Here is a 20,345-nt window from a genome sequence, read left to right on the forward strand (position 1 = left end):
CTCGGGTTGGGCAAAGTCTGGGGAAGCTTTTGGGAAATAACTTTTCACAGCTATCTCAAGTTTCCGCATGAGTTTGGTGTTAAGGAATATTACAGAATCGCCGCTATATATTAAAGTGTCTTTAAACAGAAACACACCAAGCACAAAGCTGTTCATTGTCCTGTTGGTGAGGGTGTCGTAATCCGGGGCCTCCACAAACCCCACCACCCGTGTCCCCGAGGAGCAGTGGCTCCGTATGTGTTAATTCAGTTTGCAGTGACTCTAATAACAACCACTAGAAGTGATCATCAGCTATATTATAAAGCGAAAAAGAAACATGCGCTTTTGTGGTGCGAAGGTTGCCCTCGAGTCAGCCGGGACTCACGCCCTTTTGGGCGATGGTGACGTCTAGGTCCTCCTGACCTCCGGTCAGAGCTGCTCAGCTGTCCCGCGTGGTCCCTGTGCTGCCCTTCCCTTGGGAATGTTCCTGAACGCTGTTGAATCTCAATTGCCTCGCGCACACGGTGAGAGTAATGTACCCTCAAAGGAGAGACGGCCTCGTAGCCCCTGCCCCGGTGCCTCGCGCTGACTTCGCACTCGGCAGATGCTCCGCCTGCCACTGTGCTGCTCCTGACCGCGATCCTGCCACCAACCCTCCTACCCTCCTGTGCCCATTCTGTAGATGGCAAGACGGGGGCTCAGAGCGAGCTCGGGGCTCACGCAGAGTCACATAGTAAAGAGGAAGGAGGGGGGCGCCTGGCTGGCTCAGTTGTAGAACATGCGACTCTTAATCTCAGGGTCGTGAGTTCAAGCCCCAGGTTGGGCCTGGAGAAGGAAGGAAGGAAGGAAGGAAGGAAGGAAGGAAGGAAGGAAGGAAGGAAGGAAGGAAAGAAGGAAGGAAGGAAGGAAAGAAGAAAGAAAGAAAGAAAGAAACGGAAGAAAGGAAGGAAGAAGAGAAAGGAAGAAAGAAAGAAGAGAAAGGAAGAAAGAAGAGAAAGGAAGAAAGGAAAGAAGAAGGAAGGGGAAAAGAAGAGAAGAGAAAAAAGGAAAAGAAAAGAGAAGAAAAGAAAAGAAAAGGTAGAGGCAGAGATAAGATTCAAATTCAGGTCTGGCTGACTCCAGAGGCTGACTTCTTCCTACCGCAGTTCTTGAGTCCTCTTGACTTTCTCTGCATCTTTTTTGGATACCTGTATCCAAAAAAGTGTATTTAAGTATATTTATTTATTTTGAGAGAGAGAGAGGGAGAGAGAATCCCAAGCAGGCTCTGCACCATCAGCACAGAGCCCAACGTGGGGCTCCAACTCACGAACTGAGATCGTGACCTGAGTCAAAACCAAGAATCCCAGGCTTAACCACCTGAGGCCCCCGGGTGCCCCGGGTACACTTACAAGCTTAACTGCTGTACCTGTGCTCCAGCCCGCTGCGTGGCTTAGTCCCTCCTCGAGCCTGAGCTGCGGCCGCAAAGCCACCGCCATTCTAGGGAGCTGTGGAAATTGTCCACGTTCCTCCACGACTCCAATCCCATAATCACCACGTTTGTGAGTTCCCTCCCGGCGTTTACCGTGTGCAGGACAGTTTCTGTGTCGCGTTCTTGCTCTTTGTCCAGTTTGGCGTCCTGCATTTTTGCTCAACGTTAAAGTATTTCTCTTGCTGTTTTGAATGATTGCTCATTGTTTTTACACTAGAAGGGAATACATTTAATTGCTACAAGTGGTTGTGTGATAGTAGTACAATTATGGAATGTTTTTCTTCTTTCCCTCATTTTTAGATTTCTTGCAATACACTTTATGAAAAAAAATATGGCTAGGATACCTGGGTGGCTCAGTTGGCTAAGCGTCTGACTTTGGCTCAGGTCATGATCTCACAGTTTGTGAGTTCGAGCCCCGGGTCAGGCTCTCTGCCATCAGCACGGAGCCCACTTCACATCCTCTGTCTCCTTCTCTCTCTGCCCCTCCCCCACTTGTTCTCTCTCTCTCAAATAAACATGAAAAAAAAAAGAAAAAAATATGTCTCAAATGTCAACCCTCAGCAGTCAATGTATTGACTTCTTAGCCATCCTGTCTCAAGAGGTTCCTTAGCTGTCTAGACCCATGTCATGTTTGAAAGACAGCACTTGTGGGGCGCCTGGGTGGCTCAGTCGGTTAAGCGTCCGACTTTGGCCCAGGTCATTATCTCACGGTTTGTGGGTTCAAGCCCCACGTCAGGCTCTGTGCTGACAGCTCAGAGCCTGGAGCCTTCTTAGGATTCTGTGTCTCCCCATCTCTCTCGGCCCCTCCCCCACTCACACTCTTTCTGTCTCTCAAAAATAAATAAAACATTTAAAAATTAAAAAAGAAAGAAAGAAAGAGAAAGAAAGAAAGAAAGAAAGAAAGAAAAGAAAGAAAGAAAGAAAGACAGCACTTGTAATCCCTTCCAGAGGTGCACACCGGATGTTCTCGATCTGAAGGGTGGAAAGCATGATCCAAATCATGCCTATGTCTCGGGAAGGGAAAAGTGCTCTGTCAGCCCAGTAGCTTATGTTGGAATGCTATCCCTGCTTCTTTCCTAGTGCATTTCACAAGTGCAAGTCCACCCCTGAGTTCTACAAAGCAGGGACCATTGCTTGTGCGTGAGCCTCATACAGGGCCTGACACATAGGAGGTGCTCAGTAAATGTTTGGGGAATGAGGGTGGTTCACTGAGCTATAATTCACAGTGCCCTGGGGAAGGAATTCAAGGCTCTTCCATGGTTTATTTCCAGGAATCCAAGTAGAGATCAGAAAAATAAGGCTTTAAAGTTGATGAAAAAATTTCTTTCGAACGACAAGGGAAAATGCCATGGCCACAGCACCACACAGCATTCTTCTCTGAGTGCCTTGAATTGATCGAACCAGAGCTGCTCTCAGAAACCATCTTCTCCCGTCTTATGAAATAAACAACGTGCCTTTTCATGAGAAATTCCTCATCATCCAGACAGGAGAACACAGAGCTCTGGCTTCGTTATGAGTTTTCCGTGGAAACACACTTTTTTGAGCGTTCTCTCCTGAATCTATATTGAAGATATCGACTGAAGTAGATTTAATTCCGGAGTGAGAAAGTAAGAGCATAAATTCACCGGGACCGTTCGCCCCTGTGCAGTCATCTAGATGTGTGGAGGTTATATGCCTGCAGGTTCTGCCTCACACCGTGCGGTGGGCTGAATTGTGGCCCCAAAGACGTTCCTGGCCTAATCCCAGGAACCTGTGAATTTGTTAGGATGCGTGGCAAAGGGGAATTAAGGTTGCAGAATAAATTAGGTTGCTCATCAACTGACTTTAACTAACATAGGGAGATTATCCTATGTTATCCGATGTCCCTAGTGTTATCACAAGAGTCTTTACAGGTGCAAATGGGGGGGGGGCACCTGGGTGGTTCAAGTGGTTGAGTGTCCGACTTCAGCTCAGGTCTTGATCTCACGGCTCATGAGTTTGAGCCCCGCGTCGGGCTGTCTGCTGTCAGCACAGAGCCTGCTTCGGATCCTCTGTCCCCCTCTCTCTCTGCCCCTCCCCTGCTCACGCTCTCTCTCTCTCTCAAAAATAAATAAACATAAATAAAATAAAAGTGCAACTAGGACTCAGAGTCATCAAAGTCATAAAGACAGAAATTCGAATGGTGTTTGCCAGGGGCAGAGGGGAAGGAGGCTTGGGGAGTGAGTGTTTAATGAGCGTGCAGGGTCAGTGTTGCAAGATGAAAAGGGCTCTGCAGGTGGATGGGGGTGATGGCTGCCCGGCATTGTGAATGTACTTCATGCCTCTGAGCTGCACACTTGGAAAGTGTTATACTGGGCGTCTGGGCAGCTCAGTCGGTTGGGCGTCTGACTCTTGACACTGGCTCAGGTCATGATCTTGAGGTTCATGGGATCGCGCCCCACGTCGGGCTCCACGCGTCAGTGTGGCGCCTGCTTGGGATTCTCTCTCTGCCTCTCCCCTGCTGGCACACAGACTCTCTCTCTCTCAGAATAAATAAACTTAAAAAAAGAAAGAAAGAAATGGTTGTAGAGTAAAAACGACTCAATTGTGCACTTTAAAATGGTACATTTTATATACGTGAATTATATCTCAACTGAAACAAATGAGACCACACAACCCCTTTTTCCTGCCTCTGGGTTTGATTCATGAGGGTGTGATGCAGAGAGCAGTCAAGCACTAAGAGGGGGAGCTCTGGGGCCCTTGATGACAGTGTGGGCCCCTGAAATAACTCACGTCCCCCTGACTTCTCGTAATGTGACATAATTAATGCCCTGATCGTCGATGCCAGTCAGTGGCCTCCCTCCACAAAACCCTGAGTACACGGTGTCCACGTGGGCTATCTAGGGTCTCTCCTGCCAGGGGGGCGTCTTATTCCAATTGGCCCAGAAGAAGAGATGCTTTCTTCGGGCTTCGTTCCTGCTGTGTCTCCTCTCACACTCTCCTCCTTCTTCACCCACTGACCTACTGAGGCCAAAGCCTCCTCCTTGCCTGTCCTTTCTGGCCCTTCTGTGAGCCTGTGTAAAGACCCCCCCTGATGCACTGGGCCCCAGGGTCCCGGGGTTGACTGAGTCCCTCTACCCCCTTCCCTGGGGGAAGCCCTGGGCCTGACTGCAGAGCCCCGTGCCGGCCCAGTGCTCAGCAGGTCCCCAGGGACCGCTTATCGAGCAGGCGAAGCAGGTGAGAGCGGCTTTATCACCGTGCACAGGATGAGACAGAGTGCACCTCTGTGGTATGTGGGGCTTTTGGGCAGCAGTAGAATCGAGAGCGCACCTACTATGTGCAGGCTCCCTGCAGGTCCCCTGAGGCCTTTAACCTTCACAAATGCCCCAAAGGAAGCACCAGGTCTGTCTGCATTTCACCGCCAAAGGGGGAGGCTCAGCCGGCCGAGGCCACGTGCCTGAGGTCACGCAGCTGCCAGGCAGACAGGCTGGGGATTCAGACACACTTGTCGCTAACTCTGAACTCTTGAAAAGGATACTAATGCAAAGAGCGACAGCTGACCCTTGTGTGGGCCTCACTGTGCGCCAGGCGCTGCTCTCCGGGGGTGCTGCTTTAGCCCCTGTGTAGATCAGGAAACTGAGGGCCCAAGAGGGAAAACATCCCATAGGTAAGCGGTGGGGCCCAGTGTGGGAAGCCGGTGGTCACTGCAGAGCCCTGCCCCCCCCCGCCCCCACCGGAAACACCCTGCCTCTAGCTCTCGACTTGGTGCAAGGCCTGCACTGCCCCCCCCCCCCCCCCCCCGTCAGCAAGGCCAGGTGTGTATGATGAGGACGTTGGGTGGGGGAAGAGCCGTCATTTCCTAAAGTGGTTTTAGCCCAAGAGACGCTCACATTTCAGGCGGATGCTGGGATTAGAGAGCGGGCGGGGCGCTTGCCTGCCCTTGGGGGGGCTGGAGGGCTCCCAGGCCCCAGTTTGGAAGAGGCAGGGCTGCACCCAACCGAGGCATGCCCACCATGACAGGTGCACCGGGTGACAGGAGAGCGGTGCTCGGGCCAAGGGGAGGGAATGTTCCAGAAAAGGGGACGGGACAGAACATGGAAGCGGTGCGTTGGGAGCCTGGCTGGGAGCTGCCCATCAGACAGGGGCGACGCGATGTCGTCAATCCTACGCACCAGCCCCGCTGCAGGCTCTGGGGTGAGCGAACGTTGTCCCAACAGCCCTGCTCGCTCCCTGTCGGCCCACACCCGCCTCTCCGGCTGGTGACCTCCGGCAGACCTGGGTTCCGCCTCGCCTCGTACTAGGACTTTGACTATAGACACGTCGCTTCCCTTCCCTGAGCTGTAGTCTCCGGAGCGTTAAGTGGAGCATGGCGGGGCAGGGGCAGGAGTAAGTATGGGCAGCCCACAACGCACTCCCTGAACGCCCGCCACGGTCTTGTCACCGAGCCCGTTCTTGTCCTGGGGGCTGGAGTTCGTCTGCTTCCTCGAGGTGGGCTGAACAGTGGCCCCCCCCCCATGTCAGTGCCCCGACCCCAGAGCCTGTGACTATGCCCTCTCACGTGGCAAAGGGGCTTCGCAGATGTGACTAAGCTGCCCGCCTCGAGTTGGAGAGATTATCCAGGATTATCCGCGTGGGCACAGTGTAGACACAGGCGCCTTTAAAAGAGGAAGAAGCAGACAAAAGGGTCAGAAAGGTTCAACACCAGAGGGAGTTCAGCAGCTGGGAGAGGACTCCACACGCATTCGTGGCTTTGGGGATGGGGCCGGCTGCCTCTGGAGCCTCGACCCGGGCCCCAGCTGACAGCCAGAGAGGAAATGGGGCCTCAGTCCTAAAACCGCAAGGAAGTGGATTCTGCCAACGCCTCGAAAGGGCCAGGCAACCAGATTCTTCCCCCGAAGTCCACGGGACCTCCCCATCACCCAGCTGTAAGATAAAAAAAAGTTGCCTCGAAATTTGTGGCAGCCCATTAGGGCAGGGAGAAGTGACCATACTCCTCAAGCCCCCGCCCTCGGGAACAGGGCTTGGCACTCAGCTCAGCAGCAAGGTGCCTCACAAGCGCTGGGCCCCCAGCCCTGCCCTCCTGAATCAGCCTGGAGACCGTTCTCTGGCTGGGACGTGGGCAGGATGGTGGAGTCTTGAAAAGGCCAGGCTTATGTGGCTTTTCGTGCCCAAATAAAGCTCTGGTTAGGAGTGTACTTGTTTTTTTAAAAAAAAAGCCAAGTGCTGACCCACTTTTCCCTGACGGCTCTGGCTCAGACATGTCCCTCTAAAAGGAAATTTATTTCCAGTACATGCTGTTCCCAGGACTGACATCACCCACCTCAATTGGAAAGAGAAGTGCTTACAAGGGCTCTCCAGGGCTGGTCCCCAACATCTGATAACGTAGCAAAAGTTCTGCAAAAAGCTGGCGTTTTTCTTTTAACTGCATCCGCCTGGCAGTGGAGGGGCTGGGAGTTTGGCCTGAGTTAGACTCTCTAGCTGGGAGAAATGCCGCATGGCCTTTGGTCCCCAGCACTGCGGCCCTCCTGTGGAAGGCAGCGCAGGCTGACGGCGGACCACGGTCACCATCACCACTGCAGGCGGGCACAGGGACCGCTACGAGGACAGAGCGTCTCCTCCGGAAGGCTGTGTCTTCCAAGGGGCCGTCTGCCTCCAAGCAGGGCTGGGCTTGGGTGGCCAAGGTGGTGCTGGTCCAGGGTGGCCCCGTTGATACCATCAAGAGCCCCCACCAGCACCAAGATACGGGGATGAGAGGAGCGAGTCAGGGAGAGAGCGTGGACTTTGAAGTCAGCCAGCCCCCTCTCACCAGCTGGGGGGACCTTACGACGAGCCTCAGTCATCCCATCTGTAAGATGGGAGTTGTACTAGTTCTCTATGGCTGCTGTAACAAACCACCACAAACTCAACTGCTCAACCAACGCAAATGTATTCTCTTAAAGTTCTGGAAGACAGGGGTGCCTGGGTGGCTCAGTCGGTTGAGTGTCTGACTCTTGATTTTGGGTCGGGTCACGATCCCAGGGTCATGGGATCCAGCCCTGCGTCGGGCTCCGCGTTGAGCTTGGAACGTTCTTGGGATTCTCTCGCTCCCTCTGCCCCTTCCCCGCTTGTGAGCACGTGCTCTCTCTCTCTCTTAAAAAAAAAAAAAAAAAAGAAAAGAAAGAAAGTTGTGGAAGACAGATGTCCCTGAAGCTGTGTTCCCTCTGGAGGTTCTAAAGGAGGATCCGTTCTTTGCTTTTCCCCACTCATAGGGGCACCTGTGTTCCTTGGCTTGTGGCCCCTTCCTCCACCTTCACAGCCGGCAATGCAGCCCCTCCAGGTCTCTTTTCTGTGACATCTGCCTTTGTTGCCACATCTCCATCTCTGAATCCAACCCTCCTGCCTCCTTTTGTAAGGACCTTTGAGACCCCACTGGGCCCACGGGCCAATGTCCCATCACCAGACCCTTAATTCAATCACATCTGCAGAGGCCGCTTCTCCAGGAAATGTCCCCTATGTCCAGGTTCTGGGCATCAGCATGTTGATATCCGTGGGGCCATTGTATTCCTGTGATCATCATGCCTATCAAAAAAAAATTTTTTTTAATGTTTATTTCTAAGAGAGAGAGAGAGAGAGAGGGACAGAGGCTGAACAGGGAAGGGGCAGAGAGAGAGGGAGACACAGAATCCGAAGCAGGCTCCATGCTCCGAGCTGTCAGCACAAAGCCCGACGCAGGGCTCGAACTCACGAACCGTTGAGATCATGACCTGAGCTGGAGTTGGACGCTCAACCAATTGAGCCACCCAGGCGCCCCTGCTTTTATTGTATTTTTTAAGTTTAATTATTTATTTTGAGAGGGAGAGAGAGAGTGAGTGAGCATGGGAAGGGCAGAGAGAGAGAGAGAGAGAGAGAGAGAGAGACAGAATCTGAAGCAGGCTCCGGGCTCCGAGCTGTCATCACAGAGCCCGACAAGGGGCTGGAACCTCTGAACCACAAGATCATGACCAGAGCTGAAGTCGGATGCCCAGTCAACAGAGCCACCCAGGCGCCCCTGATCATGCCAATTTGGAAGGCTGTTGGGAGGCTTCAAGATACTCCTGGTCTATTAGTTTGCTAGGGCATGTTTCGTAGTCCCCATTCGCAAGTGGGGAGCCCCCTGTGGGTCTGGACCTTGTCCTCTGGTCTTGTGTCCTTTCACGTCTAACATGGTGTGCCTGCAGTGCTCATTCCCCTCCTGGATTCAACCCCACCTTCCTCTGCCAAGCTCAGGTCTCCCACACTCCTTCCCCCTTCAGTTCTGTGTCTTCTGTTTCCCATCAAGGGGATTATGTGCCGTATTTTTTGGGTTATTATTTTATGTATTTTTAAATTTCCTTCTTTTGTATGTTCTCCATATTGCTGTGATTTGGAACAGAAGGGACATGTCGAAGCTTAAATTTACCCCCGTCTTGACTGGTATTACATTTCCTGAGAAGTTGTTATACTTCACCAATGACTGTAAGATTTTTTGAAGAATTCTCAAAAATGACATATGTTTTTTAGTGGGTTTTATGTAGATATCTAAATGTTTTCAATTTAAGCAGTTGCAAAGGACGTAAATTCCAGCATTTATAAATACTGAAATTTTAACACAAAAATGTCACTAGGGGCTCCTGGGTGGCTCAGCTGGTTCAGCCTCTGACTCTTGACTTCGGCACAGGTCATGATCTCACAGTTCATGAGTTTGAGCCCCTATCAGTGCAGAGCCTGCTTGGGATTCTCTCTCTCCCTCTCTCTCTGCCCCTGTCTCACACTCTCTCTAAATAAATAAATAAACATTTTTTAAATGTTGCTTTTAACTGCATCCAAGTAGAATGTAGATACCAGGTGTCATAACCCCCTGGAAACAAACTGTCCTTGAAACTTGAAGTCCTATTCCTGTTCCATTTCCCACACCAGGCTTTATTCTTTTTCTTTTCTTTTCTTTTCTTTTCAGTTTATTTATTTATTTTTGAGAGAGAGAGAGAGAGAGAGAGAGAGAGAGAGTTCACACATGTATGTTTGTGAGTTGGGGAGGGGCAGAGAGAGGGGGAGAGAGAGAATCCCAAGCAGGCTGGGTGCAGACCATGGACTGACTTGGGGTCAATGTCATGATCATGAGATCATGACCTGAGCTGAAACCCAAGAGTCGGACACTCAACCTACCCAGGTGCCCCCCTGAGTTTCATTCTTTTACTGATCACCTGACATATTTCCTTTTGATAAAGATATCTACACAAATTGACATTTAAAAACAACTTTAAACTTCCAAAGCCCACAGATTCTACGAATTTGAATGTTTTTCTTTTTTGTGGACTTATCATTAAAGTCACCACGGGCACACAATTGACCAAAGCATCACAAATATATTATAAATATGGATAAATATTAAATTGACATAAAGGTTTCATTGGAAATAAATCTCATAGCAAAATAAACATGTTAAAGTTATTTTATGAATCTGCAAATGTTTTTTTTAAGCTAAGCTTTGTGTCCAACATGGGGCTTGATCTCACAACCCTGAGGCAGCCAAGCACCCCCACAGTTTTATTTTTTGCTTGGAAGAGAGAAATCCAGCACCAATCCTATCCCTAATTTTAGCTTTATGTGTAAATGTTGAGAAACTTATTCCCATAAATAAGTAGATGGGAGGGGTCCCTGGGTGGCTCAGTTGGTTGAACATCTGACTCTTCATTTCTGCTCAAGGATCTCACGGTTCATGAGTTCAAGTCCTGCATAGGCTCTGCACTGAGAGCGTGGAGCCTGCTTGGGATTCTCTCTCTCCATCTCTCTCTCTCTCTCTCTCTCTCTCTCTCTCTCTCTCTGCCTCTCCCCTGCTTTTGTGCTCTCTTTCTCTCTCTCAAAATAAATAAACAAACTTAAAAAAAGACATTAAAATAGTAATAAGTAGATGGGAATAGAAGAAATGTGCTATCGCAGTGCCTCTCAATTCTCTGGACTTCTAGCACAGGACTCTTAAATATACTTGCTACTTTTGACAAAGAAGCATCCTGTTTAACCCAGCATACTCAGAAGAAGGTGGGAAAATTGAAATGTTGTTAATCCTGGTTCACCTTTGCCAAGTAAAAAAAATATATATATTAATTTACAGCATCCAATAATATTTTGGGAAATGTTCATGAAAATAATTGCCCGCTGAGTCTGAATAATGCTTACGAAAATTTTATAAAGTAACATGTCTACATATAACATTGATCTGTCAAAAGCAAAATGAGACTTTTCTTTTTTTTTTTTTTTTTGCCAAAAGAAACTTTTTCTCTTCTTCACTGAAATCGTGCAGGGTATGCAAATGAGTTACAGTCTGAGCTGGTGTGTGTGTGTGTGGTGGGGGAGAGTAAAAATATCTCACAAACCCTTTCTCATTGCTGAGAACAATAAAAGCCAACAAAAAGGCTTTGGAGAAAATTGGTTTTCTCCCCAGCACGCTTTTGACACGTCTCAAAAATTCTAATTGTAAGGAAAAATCATCCAACACTTGGAAATGAGACAGAGTTTACCATGCGTTCTTTCAGAGTCCTGCTGAGCGCTGGGGAGGGTCAGTCTGGTGGAGTAAATTGGGGCTTTAATAAATACGTGAGGTCAGGTGTTCAATTCTAGAAAACTGATAGGACACGCGGGTTTTTGAGCTAGAGCAAGGCAAATGAATGTCGTCTCATAGAGATGCAACGTTGCAGTCCGAAACTTAGAGCTTTATTTTGTATTCATTTTGCAGCCTTATTTCTGTATTATTTCTTCCGGGGAGTTTTGATTTGCTTCAGGTTCATTTTGTGTACTTGTTATCAATTTGACTGCGTACGTTATTACACATGATAAAATGTACCCATTTGAAGTGTGCAAGTCAATGAGATTTGGTCAGTGCACCCACCACCTGCAGACCACCGGCACGATCAAAGTACAGACATTTCCGTCAACCCAGAAAGCCCCTGTGCCCCTTTCCAGTCAACTCCGATCTGGGCCCCAGGCAACACGTGATGTCTCATGTCAGGGTAGGTGAGATGCGTCTTTTCTAGAGTCTCGTGTAAATGAAGTCATTTACTCTTCTGCGTCAGACTGTCTGTCACCAGCACAAGGAGGAGAGACCTCCGCACGGCGGCAGGTGTCGGTAGTTTCTCCTTTCTCTTGCTCTCGATTGTCCCATTTTCCTGCTGATGAACACTGGGTTATTTCCCATTGGTGACCATCAGGAATGAAGTGGCTGTAACATTCGTGGACGTAGGTTTTTGTCCCTCTTCCTAAGAGGGGAACGACTGGATCGTACAGCAAATGTGTGTGTGTCTAACGGAACTGGCCACATCTTAACACCAAAGCCTTTGCATCGTGTTACATTCCTGCCAGCAAGCCTCAGGCACAGCGCACCGGCCAGGACCCGGTAAGGGGAGAGGGAGGGTTTGTGCTCTTCCTGTGCGGGTGCTCCTGGGTGCCCAGTCCGGGAACTCATGGGCAACTTTGGGGGTAGCTGTCCCCAGTCCTCTCCTTTCAGTCTCTGTGTCCTCAACACGGTGGAACTGGTGGGCTTTGAGTTACCCCTGTCTGGGCCGTGGGTCAGGCGTGCACTCCAGGCAGGAAGGCGGTGATCACACACAGGTCCTCTTTTGTTTCTCTTCTGTCTGGGAGCCGCCCTGTCCTGGGGTCTGAACACAGGCTTTTTTCCTCCCAGTTTTTCTTTCTTTCTTTCTTTCTTTTTCTTTCTTTCTTTCTTTCTTTCTTTCTTTCTTTCTTTCTTTCTTTCTTTCTTTTTTCTTTCTTTCTCTTTCTCTTTTCTCTTTCTTTCTTTCTTTCTTTCTTCCTTCTTTTTTCTTCCTTTCTTTTTTTCAGTTTATTATTTGGAGAAAGAGAGGGAGATAGGGAGTGAGCATGGGGAGGGGGGGAGCAGAGAGAAAGAGACAGACACAGTCCCAAGCAGTCTGTCAGTGCACAGCCCGACACGGGGCTCAATCTCACGAACCACGAGATCATGTCCTGAGCCGAGATCAAGAGTCAGACACTTAACCCACTGAGCCCCCCAGACCCCCGTCCTTCCCATTTTCTGGTAGGTCGACAGTGGGAGGATAGGCCTGAATGCTGTTATTCTCCCTATATTTGTTTTTCACTTTTTGAAAATTATACTTTCACATACTTGTAACATAGGGGCAGAGCTCAGGCACGGGCTTTGCCACTTCTGGTGTTACCTGCGGCTTCCCTCCTTGCTCTTACTCTCCCTTAGGAGTGGGTAGAGACTCCATTCTCCCACTGCAGAGGTAGTCTAAGAGTGCGTGTGGACATTGCGATTTTCAGTAGGGGTTGAGTCCCCTAAAACAAGACAATGCATAGAGTTCTTAGAATAGTATCTGCATATTTTAGGCAATCAATAAATGGTAGCTGATTTTAGTACAACATAATAAAATAGGTGATTCTGACTATTAATGACTGTCTTCTTTGTCAAATGCTACTTTATTCCTTGAGGCCCCTGGGATAACATAAAGATGTTATCTTTGCCCACCCAGGGTTTCTGAGTCAAGCCTGCTTTCTCTGGGCTGCAGCCCATATTCCAACATCATTACGTTTTACTCATGAAACAACTTTCCACTGAAGCCCTTACTCATTCTGGTCCCCGTGCTAGAGAAGGTCAGGGAACAGTCAATCACAGCACGGAGTGGGAAGTCTTACAACAAAGAGACACAGCGGGGTGGTGGAGGGAGCCCTGAGGACAGAGTAACTTCCTTTGCTTGGAAAGTCAAGGGGGCTTCCCAGAGGGTGAAGGTCTTGAGTTCAGATTCCAAGAGTGAGTAGAAATTTGCCAGATGGGCATTGTAGGGAGGAGAGAGGACAGCGTCTTGGAGAACTCAGAGGTGTGGGAAGAATGACACTCAGGAAACTGAACCAGGGCGTCAGGGTGGGACGGCAGGGGTGAGACTGGCAGGCAGGGAGTGAGTTTTTTAAATAACTTCATTGAGGGCTCTGTTGGTTAAGCGTCTGACTTTGGCTGAGGTCATGATCTCACGGTTCGTGAGTTGGAGTCCCGCATCGGGCTCTCTGCTGTCAACACAGAGCCCGCTTTGAATCCTCTGTTCCACCCTCTCTGCCCCTCCCCTGCTTGTTCTCTCTCTCTCTTTCTCTCTCTCAAAATAAATCAATAAACTTAAAAGAAAACAACTTTATTGAGATAGAAGTCACAAGGCACACAATTTACCCATTTGAAGAATACGATCTATTGGCTTTTAGTATCTTCAGAGTTATGTGTAACCATGGGGAGCGATTTTTGAAGCCCTTGTAAGGTCCTATTGAAGGTGGCTGTCCTGGGGCTCCTTGAAGTATCTTTTAGGGGTTGTATGGGCACATAAGGACTCACGAGGGGAAGCTGGGATGGCATTTGGGTCCAGGCAGAAAAGGAAAGAGGAGAGCTACAGCAGTTTTCCTGGGGATGATGAGGGAGGGGAAGGGGGCCCCCAGGACCTGCCATCACCACCTCAGCTTCCTTAACCTGAGGCTGTGTCTTAACACAGGGGACAGCAAGGGTGCAGCCCTGGACCAGGCTGGGGCCCCCGGAAGTCCTTCCTTCTGGGAGCCTCAGAAGGTCTCATCGAACCAGGCAACTCGTGTGGAACAGATTTCTTAAACTGCCCCAGCGATGATCTCAGGGAAAGGAAGGTGGAAGGAGATTGGTCTGTAGGTACAGATTATTCTTCCTTTTCTGTGGCCTTGGAACTACTTTCCAAACCTGACTGTGCTTTTAAAAATACACATTTTAAGGCCACAGCTCCAGTGTTGTCATTCAGTACCTCTGAGTCAGGCCAGGAAATTGTAATGTATTTTTACTGCTTGGACTTTCTTTGGAATTCTCTTTTTAATGATTTTTCAACAAGTGCAAACTTGTTTCAAGTATAGTACACATAATTTATTCCTGAACCATTTTAGTGTGCATGGCTGACCTGTTGCCTCAACACCCCTAGAGAGGTGAGTGTGTACTTTCCACAAAGACATTCTCCTGCATAAACCACAACCATCAAAATCAGGACATTAGCGTTGATACATTAGTATCATTGATACATGAGTATGGTCTGATTCTCAGACTGACTCTGTTCAAGTTTTACCCACCGCTCCTTTTCTTCCTTTCTCCTCCTCCCCCTCCTCCTCCTTCCCCTCCTCCTCCTCCTCCTCCTCCTCCTTCTAGCAGAATGATCCAGTCCAGAGTCATGTGTGACTTTTAGTTGTCTTGTCTGTTTCTTCTTCTCTAATCTGGAATGGTTCCTCAGTCTGTCCTTCACTTGTATGACCTCAACACTTGCTTTTCAAGATCAAAGGTCAGCTCTTCTGTGGAATGTCCCTAATTTTGGCTCATCTGTTGTTTCTTCATGATTAAATCCAGGTTGTGCATCTTTCGCAGAAACATCACAGAAGTGATGCTATGTTCCCTTTACTGCGTCCTGTCAGGTGGTGCATGATTTAAAGTTGTCCCATTAGCATTGATTCAGTTTGATATGAATCCTCTTTTTTATTTAAAAAATTAAAAAATTTAAATGTTTATTCATTTTTTAAGAGAGAGAGAGCACACAAATGGGGGAGGGCAGAGAAAGACTGGAGACACAGAATCCGAAGCAGGCTCCAGGCTCTGAGCTGTCAGCACAGAGCCCGACGTGGGGCTTGAACCCATGAGCTGTGAGATCATGACCTGAGCTGAAGTCGGATGCTTAACCGACTGAGCCACCTAGGCACCCCATTAAAAAGTATATATCTATTTTTAAAGTAATCTCTACTCCCAACATGAGGCTCAAACTCACGACCCTGAGATCAAGAGTCCCATGCTTTGCTGACTGGACCAGCCAGGGGCCCCTCCTCTCTCTCTTTTTTTTTATTTTAAATTGAGATACAGCTGATATATAACATTGTGTAAGTTTAGGGTATGCAGCATGTTGACTGGTTACACTTGTATGTTGCAATAGGTTTACTGCTGTTGTGTTAGCTAACACATCCCATCTCATACTTATCGTTTCCTTGTGGTGGTGGGAACATGTATGATCTAGTTTCTTAGCAACTTTGAAGAATATACTACAGCATTATTCTACAACTTATTCTATTTCAACAATATACTACAACTTATTCATCTTCTAATTGCAAGCTTGTACCCTTTGACCAATGTCTCTGCAATTTCGACAACCCCCGGCCCCTGGTAACCACCATTCTACTGTTTCAAAAGCAATCTGAATCCTCTTTCTCTGCTTCAGAGAAAGAAGAAATGGAAAAGGTATGGATAATTGAAGTTAAAAATACCCTTCCACTTGATCAATGTTTTTTGAATAATTTAATTGATGTTCTTTGAATAATTCAGATATATCCCGTATCAAGTTGGCAGACAGTAGAGACACGGCCTCAGTCTTTCCTTTAAAAATTGGCCTTAGGGGCACCTCGGTGGTTCAGCTGGTTGAGCATCATGATTGCAGAGTTGTGGGACTGAGCCCTGCATTGGGCTCTGTGCTGAGTATGGAGCCTGTTTAAGATTCTGTTGCTCTCCCTCTGCCCCACCCCTTCCCCTGCTCACACACACTCTCTAAAACGAAAAAAACCCAATAATAATAAAAATAAAAATTAGCCTTAATGCTGTAATATTTAAAACACACAAAAGGTATAAAGAATACTATGACTTGAATTATAATAACATCTGTAATATATATAATATACAACATACATTTCCAATTGGATTATTACATATTATCTTATATGTAACATATAAAATAATGATACAATATGATATAAATAATAATATAATATAATATAATATAATATAATATAATATAATATAATATAAAACAGTTGAATTCTCAAACCACTGAGTTCAAGAATTAAACCATTAACCAATTCAGCTTTCTCTTGTGAATTGCTTTCAGCTTCAGTAGACTATGAATTTGCCCAGAACTGATTGCCCCAGCCTTCCCTGACAAACTGACAAAATCCAAGGCTTTGTAGGCAATTTAAGGCAGTTAGATCCTAACTCAGGCCAGACAAGATGCTTGGTTTTTTTGTTTTGTTTTGTATTGTTTTTTAGTAGCTACTTAGCTTATTCCTCCACCTGGTGGTCACATATGGAATTGCAGCTACCTATGATTTCCCCCTTCTCAGGATTTTTCTCTTAAAAATATTTTTTCCCTTATTTAAACTTTATTTTGAAATGTAAAATGTGTGAGAGGACAGGGTGGCCATTGCGGGTCCTCAGTGGGATCCTAGGGGTGCAGTTTAAAAAAGATTTAAAAATGTAAAATCCGATTTTCTTAAGTTGAATATAATTTATCTTTAAATCTCTCTGGTTCTATAAATTACCACCATGTATTGGTGAGAACTCATAAGTATTAGCTGCTCAAATTTATAACTTTTCAGTCTTCAGCGTATGTAGTTTCTGTGTGTGTGTGTTTGGGGATGTTTTCCTTTGTTGATTCCAAGAACTTATTGCTAATATATGACAGGCACAGAGGTAGATGCTAGCAGGAACAAGAATGATCTGAATGTCAAATTAACATGATGCTTCTAATTATCCTTCATGAAACAGGAAGCCTCTTTATTAATATATAAAAGAACGAAACCTAACATAGTAAATGATATTTACTGATCACCTACTATCTGGTAGAACACATGTCATTTCTGAGAAAATGCCACGGCTCATTTGCATTGTTTGAAATGTAGTAAACAGTATATTGTAGGCATTACTAGGCTGTTTGGCAATCATTCTTGAGATTCCCGTGGATGTTAAGTTCGTTGCTGAAAGTTTGAAGGAAAATGCGCTATTTATGTAGTTTCAAAGTATCTTTTCGCAAATTACTTATCACAACAGGAAGAGGAATAAATTTACAGGGGAGAGACAGCAAGCTCCACCTTAGCCAAGTGACCAGTTATCACAATGGGACAAACCAACATCAAGAGTGGACTGAGACCACAGGCACTAAGGGCTTACACCATTTCTATGGCATTTAAAAAAAAAAAAAAAAAAGACATAACCCGAATTTAATCAGGAGAAAGCATTAGACAAACTCAAATTGAGGAACGGTCTAGAAAATAGCTGGCCTGCATTCTTCCAACATATTAAAGTCACGAAAGCAAAGAAAGACTGAGAAACCGTTCCAGATAAAAGATCTGACAACTAATTGCAACAGGGGGAAATAGCTACAAAGTACACAGCTCAGATATGTTCATGGATACCTATATCTATCTATCCAGAGAATGATAAAAAACAAATTTGGCAAAAATGTAAATCATTGGTGAATAAGGAGAGAGAGTGTATGGGAGTTCTTTTTACAATTCTGCGCCAGTTTCCTGTGACTTTGAAATTACGTAAAAACGTTAACCCAAAACAGTGTTCCCCCACACAAGCTCGTTGGGGACAAAGAACCGGTCTCTGTAAAACGAAACGACTGTGCACTTCTAGAAGAAAGTGTGAGGGAGCACAGGGCGGTTCAAAGAGGAAACCCATCAGTCCGGGACCGGCGCCGCCGGGGAAGGTGCCCTGCAGCGGAAGGTCGGGGGGCAGCCCTGTGCTGGGGGGAGCGTCCTCTGCGCCGAAGGACCACACCGAAAACACCAGGAGGCGCAGAAGGGGATGGCTTAGACGGGGCGAGAAAAGGGCCGCGGGTTTACCCCGAAGTCCAGGCCTGGGCTTTGAACGCCCAGCAGCCGGGTGGGCGGGTCGCCCCGCTGCAGAGGGAGACGGGCGCAGGACCCTCCGCCTCCCACCCCCCTGCGTCGGGTTCCCCTGTCGCGTATTTCTGGGCGGAAAAGGGCGTGCCCAAGAGTCAGGCCGTAGGTCCCACCCGGCCTGCAGCTGGCCCGCCCCGCGCGGGGACCTCGGAGCCGCTGACGCACTCGGAACGCCCGCGACTGGCCAGGTTTCCCTGGCAACGAGCGACGAACCGCGGTCCCGGCGCTCGCGCCCATTCGTCACTTCCGGCCTCTCGTCGCGTACCCTGCGGCCTGTGGAGAGGTTCCAATTGGGAGCATCTCTCCCTGTGTAGCTGGGCTGTCGTGACGGGGTTGGGATTAGCCAACAGCCAACTCGGATTCTGCGGGAGGAGCTGTTGGGGACGCAGGTGGAGCTTGGCTTCCGTCGTCCTGCCAGTCGCTTTCAAATCCGCCCCCTGGGCGCCGCGGTTAAAGGACGCCTAGCTGCCAGATCTAGAGCATGCGCACTTCCCACCGACGCAGGTTTACTGATCCGCTGCTCCGGGATTTCTGCGCAGCCCGTGGGATTGCAGACGGGCGGGCCGGGGGCGTGTCAGTGGTGGGGCGTGTCGCGCGAGCGAAGGCTTTGATTGGTCAGTTAGAAGCCCCGCTATCCGACCCGCTGTCGACCTCTGGCGGGCTCTGGAGTTTCATTCATTCGCTCATTCATAGAATGGATTGATTCACTCAACTTTCCCTGAGAGTACGTTGTGTCGGAGCTTGTGCTCGGCGCTGGGGATTTAGACCCGAGTCGGACTCCAGGAGTCCACGATTTGGCTGGCTCCCTCCTTTGCAACCGTGTCGCCTCTCTTCTCCGCCCTTGCAAAGGGAGGGGACACCCATCCCATCCTCCTGCAAGGACCTCAGCGGAGAGCTCCCGCGCCCCAAAGCAGCAGTGGAACACTGAAAGGCTTTACCTCGGAAAAGAGTGTAGCTCTTCGCGCGGGTGTCGTGAAGTTTAACCTGAGCTTTGGCGCTTCTCTTGGTTTGAATCCCGGCTTTGCCCCTCACTCTCTCTGGCCTCTGGTTGTCCAGCGCTGGCTAAGACTCGAGTCTGAGTAATGCGAAGGTGAAGGATTTCGTAAACCAAAATCAAAGTTTGGCCTCCAGGTCCAAAGCACCCTGTCGAACCAACACAGTGGTAATAAAACTGAGTTGTAAATATCCGCTGTCTGACTCTGTGTCTTGTTTCCCAATTGTTCCACACTCAGGAGGGGACAACAGGGATGTTATTGCTTAGTCCCCCTAAATCAGAACAACCTACCTCGTAAAGTCCTCATGAGGGTTACGAGAAATTTTGTGATCAGCATATTGCACGTTACCTGCCAGGTAAGTAGTGGCTTTTGTGATTTTATTACTGTGAGGGAATAGATGGGAAAGACCGGCTCCAGTGGCTGGTGTTTAGTGGTATTAGGTAGTTGTAGCTAACAAAATGAACCTCTTCCCTTTTCGCTTGGGAATTAGAGAGCCCAAGTGAGACAGGGCACTACAGGCGTGTTTGACTAGACTGCAGGGTAGAACAAAGCCCTACAACATGGAGAGGGGTAAGGAACCCTTTATGCTCTTGGGGGATCAGAAATCCTGAGGGGTGATGGACTTGGCCCAAAGTGGGGAGATCATATCGCTTGACCAGAACACTTGTAGTCAGGACAACAGGCATAAACTGGGATTGTTTCAGAGAAATCAAGGTATGTGTTCACCCTCTCCCAAAGCTGAAGAAGCAGCATGTGACTGTGTTGAGATGGAACCCCAGTCTGCCCCACTGTGTCTCAACACGCTTTCTCCTATGTGATTTTATTGAAACCTGGCGACCGCCCATGAAGTGATTATCCTCGTTTTATGGATGAAGACATTGAGGTTGTGTAGTTAGTGAGTGATGGGGTAGGTGCTCTCAGTGACGGTTCTCAACTCCACAAAGCCTCCGGGGCGTTGGTCCTCATCTTTGGGATGTTTCTGATAAGCCTCAAATTCTGCCTCATTTTATTGGAGAACTTCCTAATAGAGCTCTGTATCATCAAACTTTCCACCTCCACTAAGACTTTTGTAGAAGGGATCTGGTATGGGTGAGGTTGGACCTGATTACTTTAGAGGCTCCTTTCAGTCCGAGCAGATTTTGTGATCTTCTTTGAATTCTGAACATTCAGATGAGACACCCGGGAAATGTTAAAGCTATGAAAGGGGCACAACTCCAGGAGCAAGACAGCCCTGGACTGGTGTGGACAGCCCCATGGATCCATTTGAATGC

Source organism: Lynx canadensis, chromosome F2, assembly GCF_007474595.2.
Source record: "Lynx canadensis isolate LIC74 chromosome F2, mLynCan4.pri.v2, whole genome shotgun sequence".
NCBI lineage: Eukaryota > Metazoa > Chordata > Mammalia > Carnivora > Felidae > Lynx > Lynx canadensis.